The sequence below is a fragment of the Globicephala melas genome, chromosome 3, assembly GCF_963455315.2.
Source record: "Globicephala melas chromosome 3, mGloMel1.2, whole genome shotgun sequence".
Classification (NCBI taxonomy): Eukaryota; Metazoa; Chordata; class Mammalia; order Artiodactyla; family Delphinidae; genus Globicephala; species Globicephala melas.
In genome coordinates, this window is record NC_083316.1 from 15,345,722 (window position 1) to 15,353,589 (window position 7,868).

At 36.4% G+C, this 7,868-nt stretch overlaps 1 pseudogene; it reads left to right on the top strand.

Moving 5' to 3' along the window:
• The first annotated feature begins 4,256 nt into the window (after positions 1-4,256).
• Positions 4,257-4,956, top strand: LOC115853253 (alpha/beta hydrolase domain-containing protein 17A pseudogene; annotated as a pseudogene).
• The last annotated feature ends 2,912 nt before the right edge of the window (positions 4,957-7,868 follow it).

Genomic DNA, 7,868 nt, shown 5'->3' on the forward strand with positions numbered 1-7,868 from the left:
AATGAAAACTGGAATATTTCATTGGCATTAGGATATTGGAAAGAGCGTATGAAAGAGTATTTGAAACTTTCATGTTGATGATGTCATTTACGTTTTAAAGCATATGTCTAAGTGAGGTATTCCGTGTTACTTCTTTGCATGAGGAAGTCAAGGAAGAGTGCAGACAGCAAGGGAGAGACAGAACCTGGGACACATGCCCAAGGGTCTGTGGGTGGTATGCTTTTGAGGTCTCAGGCTAAGATCAATTGGTAAATTCAAGCCAAAATAGAGGAGTTTTGGTAAGCCTCATGGGGGTCGTATCTAAGGCATGCATCAGGAGAAGGCATTGGGAGATAGTGGATATGGTTGGCGGTTGGGGAAATCACATCAGGAACTTAGATTTGCTTGTGACTCTCCTGGCTGCTTTCCAGGGCATGTGCTCGTAAGAGGAGTTAGTGTCAGTTTAAGGTCACTGCAGGCCACTTGGCCAAAAATATAGGTGCCATGGATGGGATACACAAAAAATGGAGATACAGGGATTGTTGGAAAAAATAGATTTTTGTCTATATTTCCTGGTTCTTACTTGTGGTGCCAGTGAATAATATCATAGTAATAATATTACCTTAACTCTTAAGTGAACCTAACTAAATTTCTGAAACATTAGAAATGCAGCCAGTCCTCCTTATCATTGAGTTTCTCATCCATGGATTCAATCAACTGCAGGATACAAGGACCAACTACAGTAGGCCATTTTACATAAGGGACTTGAGCATCTGAGGATTTTGGTATCTGAATGGGCTCCTGGAACCAATCACCCCATTACCAAGGAACAGATGTAGATAAAATTAATAAGATAAGAGGTACAACAAATCATAAGAGAATACTATGAAAACTTCTATGCCAACCTAGAAGAAATGGACAAATTTCTAGAAACATACAACCTGCCAAGACTAAATCAAGAAAAAATAGGCAATTTGAACAGACCAATCACTAGTAGTAAAATTGAATTTGTAATAATAAAAAAAAAAAAAACTCCCAGCAAACAAAAGTCCAGGACTAGATGACTTCAGAGGAGAATTCTACCAAACATATAAAAAAAACCTTACACCTGTTCTTTTCAAATTATTCCAAAAAGTTGAAGAGCATGAAGCACTCCCAAATTCATTCTGAGGCCATAACCTTGATATCAAAAGCAGAAAAAAAAAAAACATTAAGAAAAAGAAAATTAAAAGACAATGTTTTGATGAATATAGATGCAAAATCATCAACAAAATATTTGCAAACAGAATCCAACAATATATAAAAAGAATCAACTTATGTGAAAACAGGAAATTTACCACAAGGACTTAGATGAAAAAGATGGCTTCTGAGTCAGCATACTATCAGATAAAACACTGAAAACATCATTAAGTTTCAATAATAATACTTGTATAGGACAATTGTGAGGAAGTAACCACAAAATACATATGGAAAAGCTTTGAAAAAATGTAAAGTTTTGAACTAACAGTAGAGGCTATGACCACACTCCTTATTCCATTCAGAAACTACTCATCTATCCCAATGTTTGCAAATGTGGAGCAGGATCAGATATTCTCACTGATATTTTCAATTCCATTGACTATTTCTGGTGCTAATATATGTGTGTGTCTGTGTGTGTGTGTGTGTGTGTATATATATATATATATATATATATATATATATATATATATATATATATATACTTTTTTGTTGTAGTATCCTAATTTCCAAACTATTGTGTTCATCAGGCTCAGGTTCAAATTTAGAAGATGTATGAAAATATTTTTTAAAAATAGGAACTAAACTTAGGTTAACACAGAAAGCATTTATTGTTGCCAGTGGTAATTAACTTTAGGAAATGGAGAATTCTGAGAAAATGCAAAATAAAATAAAGAGAAAAAGAGAATATATTTGTTGGCTAGTGGCAGTAATCATGAAATATGATGAATACCAAAATCTACTTGAAAGGATATAATGTGGGAAACATAAGGAGGAGGAGCCTTGTGGAAATAGAAGTAGATGCATAATTCTATGTTTCTAAGATAAAGGGAGAAGCAAGGTAAGGTGATCCTTTTATTAAGGATGGGAAGAAAATTGTAGGGTCTCTAAGAAATAATTTATCAGTTTACAACTCTACATAAGATTTGTCTGATCTTTTGATCTTAGGTGAATAATGAAGTAAATGTTGAGTGAAGAAATAAAATCATGACGTTTAAATTCACTATCGTCTTAAAAATAAAGCATTTTAAAGTTTTGTAGAGAAAACAAGCAATTCCTTATTCTACATATGATAATTTGATAAGTAAGCAGTGTTATTGAAATTAATTATTTATTTTTGGCTGCTTTGGGTCTTCATTGCTGCACGCGGGTTTTCTCTAGTTGCGGCGAGCAGTGGCTGCTCTTCGTTGTGGTGCACGGGCTTCTCATTGTGATGGCTTCTCTTGTTGTGGAGCATGCGCTCTAGGCACACAGGCTTCAGTAGTTGTGGCTCATGGGCTCAGTAGTTGTGGCTCCTGGGCTCTAGAGCGCAGGCTCAGTAGTTGTGGCACATGGGCTTAGTTGCTCCGTGGCCTGTGGAATCTTCCCTGACGAGGGCTCAAACCCATGTCCCCTGCATTGGCAGGCAGATTCTTAACCACTGTGCCACCAGGGAAGTCCCCTCATTGTTTTTAATAAAAGAAAATGGTTGAGAATTTTAATATATAATAATTAATCCAGAGCATAAATGAATGATACAATACACTCAAATTTTTAATATTAAGATCAATAAGCAAAACCTCATTTTATAATCTTGACTAACAATCTCAACAGAAGTAAGACATGAATAAAATATAATTATTTTATGAAATTTTGTTTTAATTTTTGTTTTTGGTAGTTGTTTATTCTTCAGGACAAATAAATAGTTTTATTTCCAAAGAATAAGTATAAAAGGACTTGTGGCTTTTTTCACATTTTATTTGGCTTGAAGTGAACAGACAAAGCTAGATTATCAGACATAGTCAACTGTATAGCTTTTCAATAGAGTATAGAGTACAGAGTTCAATAGGAACAGACACATTAATGATTTTTTGTTAAACAAATGTCACTCTCCTTGCTGTGACATTGTGTTCATTCTTTAAGGAATACCTGTAGCAAGAGAGAGGGGCAATTATTCCTCTATTAATTTGACTTAGTTTCATGCTTAAAGAGATGTGTAAAATCCTGTGTTAGTATGTCTTTTTTTTCTATGGTACATAATAAAATTAATTACTCTTTTGGAAATGCAAGTAATATTTAGACTACACAAAAGTACTTTTTCTGTTTCTTATAGATGTAAAAGAATTAAACTATATTTATACATATATGCAAATTATTCAGTGTATTACTTGAAGTAATTAAAAATGTCCCTGTCTTCAAGAGAGTGTGTGAAAGTTAATTATTAGAGGATTGAGAGGGTACATTTTAAATGAGAATTGTTCTTATATATTCACATATATGATGTATAGTTTATATTTACATGATATACTCAATTACTGTGTCTATGTGTTGATAACAAATGAAAAGTGTGCACATAGGTAGTATAAACAGGTTTGACTGAAATGGATATTTGAATAAAACGCCTGTGGCTCATGAAAACCATGCTTCAACACACTCCTCTTGGCACTTAAAAGAGTTAGATAATGATTAAATTTCCCACATAAATTTCAAACAATGCTGTACTACATGGTTTTCAAAATTTAGTTTCAGATGACATTTGATGAGTGGTACTTGTCAGTCTTTCCTGGCTACAAGTAAAATACCAAGGGGGGTGTGCATAAACATATAACAAAAGCTAACCACCTGAAAACTAAGTGCAATAGTTGGTATCTTACAATTTCAGAGGGAATTCCCCATAACAATAAATCCTGTAAAAGTAAAAAAGTGCATTGATGAAGCAGAAGTGATACACAGCTCAAATGAGTGGACAGGCAATAGGTGAAGAGTGATAAAGCTACTTTGAATTTTGGAAAACATAGTCTCCACAAATAACAGGAGGTGAGCCGGAGAAAGGAATAGCCATAGCATCAGTGCCTGGTGGAATTTAGACTTTTTCATCATTGCCGGCTCTTCTGATTGTCAGAGAACTATGTCATGGGAGGAAGAGGAGAATGAAGGGAATTCAGTCTAGTAGAGCATTATGAGTTGTGCAGCCGTGTGTCTGAGAAGCAATCAATGCCCTGTGCTCAGAGAATAGCTCCAGGAACAAGCTGTGTACCGGCCTCAGGAGGTTGCTGCCTGCCATGAACAGCCTGTTGGCAAACGAGCTCTGCTGCCTCTTCTGCTGCCCGCCCTGCCCTGGCCTCATCACCGCCAAGCTCGCCTTCCTGCCTCCAGGGCCCACCTACTCGCTGGTGCCGGAGCCTGAGCCCAGGCTCGGTGGGCCAGGGCCGCCCCTTCGGGAACCTTGGCCGGAAGCCCCCGGGGCACTGGAAGCTCCACCTGCTGGAGCACGCCAACTTCTGTACAGCCAGCGCAAGCTGGACACCATCGAGGTCTTGGCCACCAAGAGCAGCTGGGGCAACCACGTCTCCTGCATGTACATGTGCTGCGTGCCCAGCGCCAGGTATATGGCTCTCTTCTCGCAGGGCAACACAGTAGACCTGGGCCAGATAAGCAGTTTCTGCATCGGCCTGGGCACGTGCATCAATTGCAACATCTCCTCCAACTACTTCGGCTACAGGGTGAGCTTGGGCAAACCCTTGGAGAAGAACCTCTACGCCGACAGCGGCCTGGCAGGCCCTGCGCATCAGGTACGGCATCAGCCCAGACAGTGCCGTCCTCTACGGGCACAGCATCATCAGCACGGTGGCCACCGTGGACCTGGCCTTGCGCTACCACTGCGCCATGGTGGTGCTTCACTTCCCACTTACCTCGGGCATGTGCATCACCTTCCACGACACCAAGAAGACCTACTGCTGTGACGCGTTCCCCAGCACCTAGAAGGTGTCCCAAGACGCTCTGTGTCTTTATTCCTGTCCTGCTACTAGGTTCTTCACAACCTTTTTGTTTTTGTTTTTAGATTCCATATATATGTTAGCATAAGGTATTTGTTTTTTCTCTTTCCGACTTACTTCACTCTGTATGACAGGCTCTAGGTCCATCCACCTACTACAAATAACTCAATTTCGTTTCTTTTCATGGCTGAGTAATATTCCATTGTATACATGTGCCACATCTTCTTTATCCATTCATCTGTCGATGGACACTTGGGTTGGCTCCATGTCCTGGCTGCTGTAAATAGAGCTACAATGAACACTGTGGTACATGACTCTTTTTGAATTATGGTTTTCTCACGGTATATGCCCAGTAGTGGGATTGCTGGGTCATAGGGTAGTTCTATTTTTAGTTTTTTAAGGAACTTCCATACTGTTCTCCATAGTGGCTGTATTAATTTACATTCCCACCAACAGTGTAAGAGGGTTTCATTTCCTCCACACCCTCTCCAGCATTTATTGTTTCTAGATTTTTTGGTGATGGCCATTCTGACTGGTGTGAGGTGATACTTCATTGTGGTTTTGACTTGCATTTCTCTAATGATTAGTGATGTTGAGCATCCTTCATGTGTTTATTGGCCATCCATATATCGTCTTTAGGGAAATGTCTATTTAGATCTTCTGCCCATTTTTGGATTGGATTGTTTGTTTTTGGATATTGAGCTGCATGAGCTAAACAACTATCCTTTGAGAAGCCCACATAGGAAGAAGTGTCCTCAGGAGAGAAGCATGTTTCTATTAGAGAAAGAACATAAAAGGGATGCCCAGAGAAAATACTATGGAGACCATTCTGAAAGGACGTATAGTGGAAACAGTTCAGGAATTTGAGACTCAATATTTTTTTTCTATTTTCCCTTCTAGCATTCATTTTGAAATAAAAACATCACAAATGGAAAGCTGATATACACAGGAAGGAACACATGTTTAAATTACTCATCTTCCATGTTCAATGAAAAGTACTTATTAATTAGTGTTGGGGCATGCTGACACTCATGGTGGTTGATAAGATTAGAAAGGAAAAAATCAGAGAGATGTAAAACTTCTCTAATGAAAAAGTTTATCTGAATTGGGAGTTAAAATCAGATAGTCATCTCAATATAAATGAATAATCTTTATAGCAGGGTTTATCCATATACATTTTGATAGGAGTATAAAGCTCCCAATACATCAGAAATTTAGTGTTTGAAGTTGATTAATTAGCAATTTAAAGTAAATTAAAACCCTGTAATTGAAAACTATACATTTTTAACTTAAAAGACAAAGTAATGTTCATCATGAAGCAGTCTGACGAGTTCAAGTCCAGAGGACTGTAGGGATTCATTTCATGTAATGGATATTTTATAGACAGTTTTATTTTCTTTCAATGGCTTTATGGGAGATATTTCATTTTTCATTTCCCTTCATGTCAGTTAGAAAGTCATTAAATGAATATGTAATGATTCCTGATTAATATTTTAAGGCTCTAAATATTTTAACAATTCTGACAAAGCTATAAAACAACTTCTAATTATGTTAACATATAAAGGAAGGGGGAAAGGTGATAGAACAAGGAAAACAATATTCAATAAATTTCAGGCCTATACTTTTAAATTACAATCATAAATTACTTAAATAATATCACATTATATGCTGAAAAATAACAATCAGTGGTACAATATTACCAAAGAATCACTGTGAGATAAATGTTAGCCTATGTTTCTATTAACATTATAGAAACATCTGATGATCTTGATATAGTAACAAATCCTGATGTTACTTCAGCTCACATACTGTTCGATACACAGAAATAATTTTCTGTATATTTATCGTTAAATGAAATATCTGTGAAATGTGTAATAAACAGTAACTGAAATAACTATTTTGATTTGAACACATCTTGATTAATTAGCATTTACTAATAATTATTAATCTTATGTATCATAAAATATCATTTAAGCTTTGCATATTTGAGCTGTTAGGTAAAGTGTAGTGACATACAAAATATTAATGTACCCATGAATCAGTGTAGCCTAATGGTTAAGATCACGTACATTGTGCAATCTGTCAATGTTCAAATGCTATTTCTATGAATTCCAACCTTAAAACAGGGGTAAGTTAAAACTTCTTGTGCCATAGTTTCCTATCTATAATATGGTAATAAGAGTACTTACCTGCTAGAACTGTTGGGAGGATGAAATTATTAATACAAAAACATAAATAAATTCTCAGCTCACATAAACGTTCACTACTTTTGTTGCAGAGGGCCTGTTACCTCTGGGCTTTGGGCCCGATGAGATGGACAGAGCAGCAGAGGTGGGTGGAGGTAGGTGAGGCAATAATTAGTAATATCTGAGTTCTTCCAGTGCCTGAAGTAAGCTGGAGGGTGAGACAAGATCAATTTAATCTTGATCCTCTATTTCTAAACCCATTTGTACCCAGAACTGTGGTCACAAAGTCTGATTACAGGTTCTGGATAGCAGCTAGTAATTTTAGCACAAGATTCATGTTGTGGCTTCTATAAGAAAATGAAACAGTTAAAACATGCTAATTATGCATTAACAAAATGCTCTCATTTTTGCTAGAGAATGCTAAAAAGATTATTCAGCAAACTTTTATTAATTAAAAGAAATATTATTAATAGTAGGATTCTTAATTTATTTTACAGCATTTATATGTCAACAACATTATAAATAAAGCATGAATATATGTTTATTTTAGTTTAGCATGATAATTTAAGCTCCATTATGTAAATGTTTTTCTCAGAGGAACAAATATACTAAAATGCGAATTATGGACAGTTAAAACAGATGATACATGCTTTTTATTCTTTATTAGTTTGATATATTTCCAGTAAATTACTGTATTAAAATAAATTTCAAA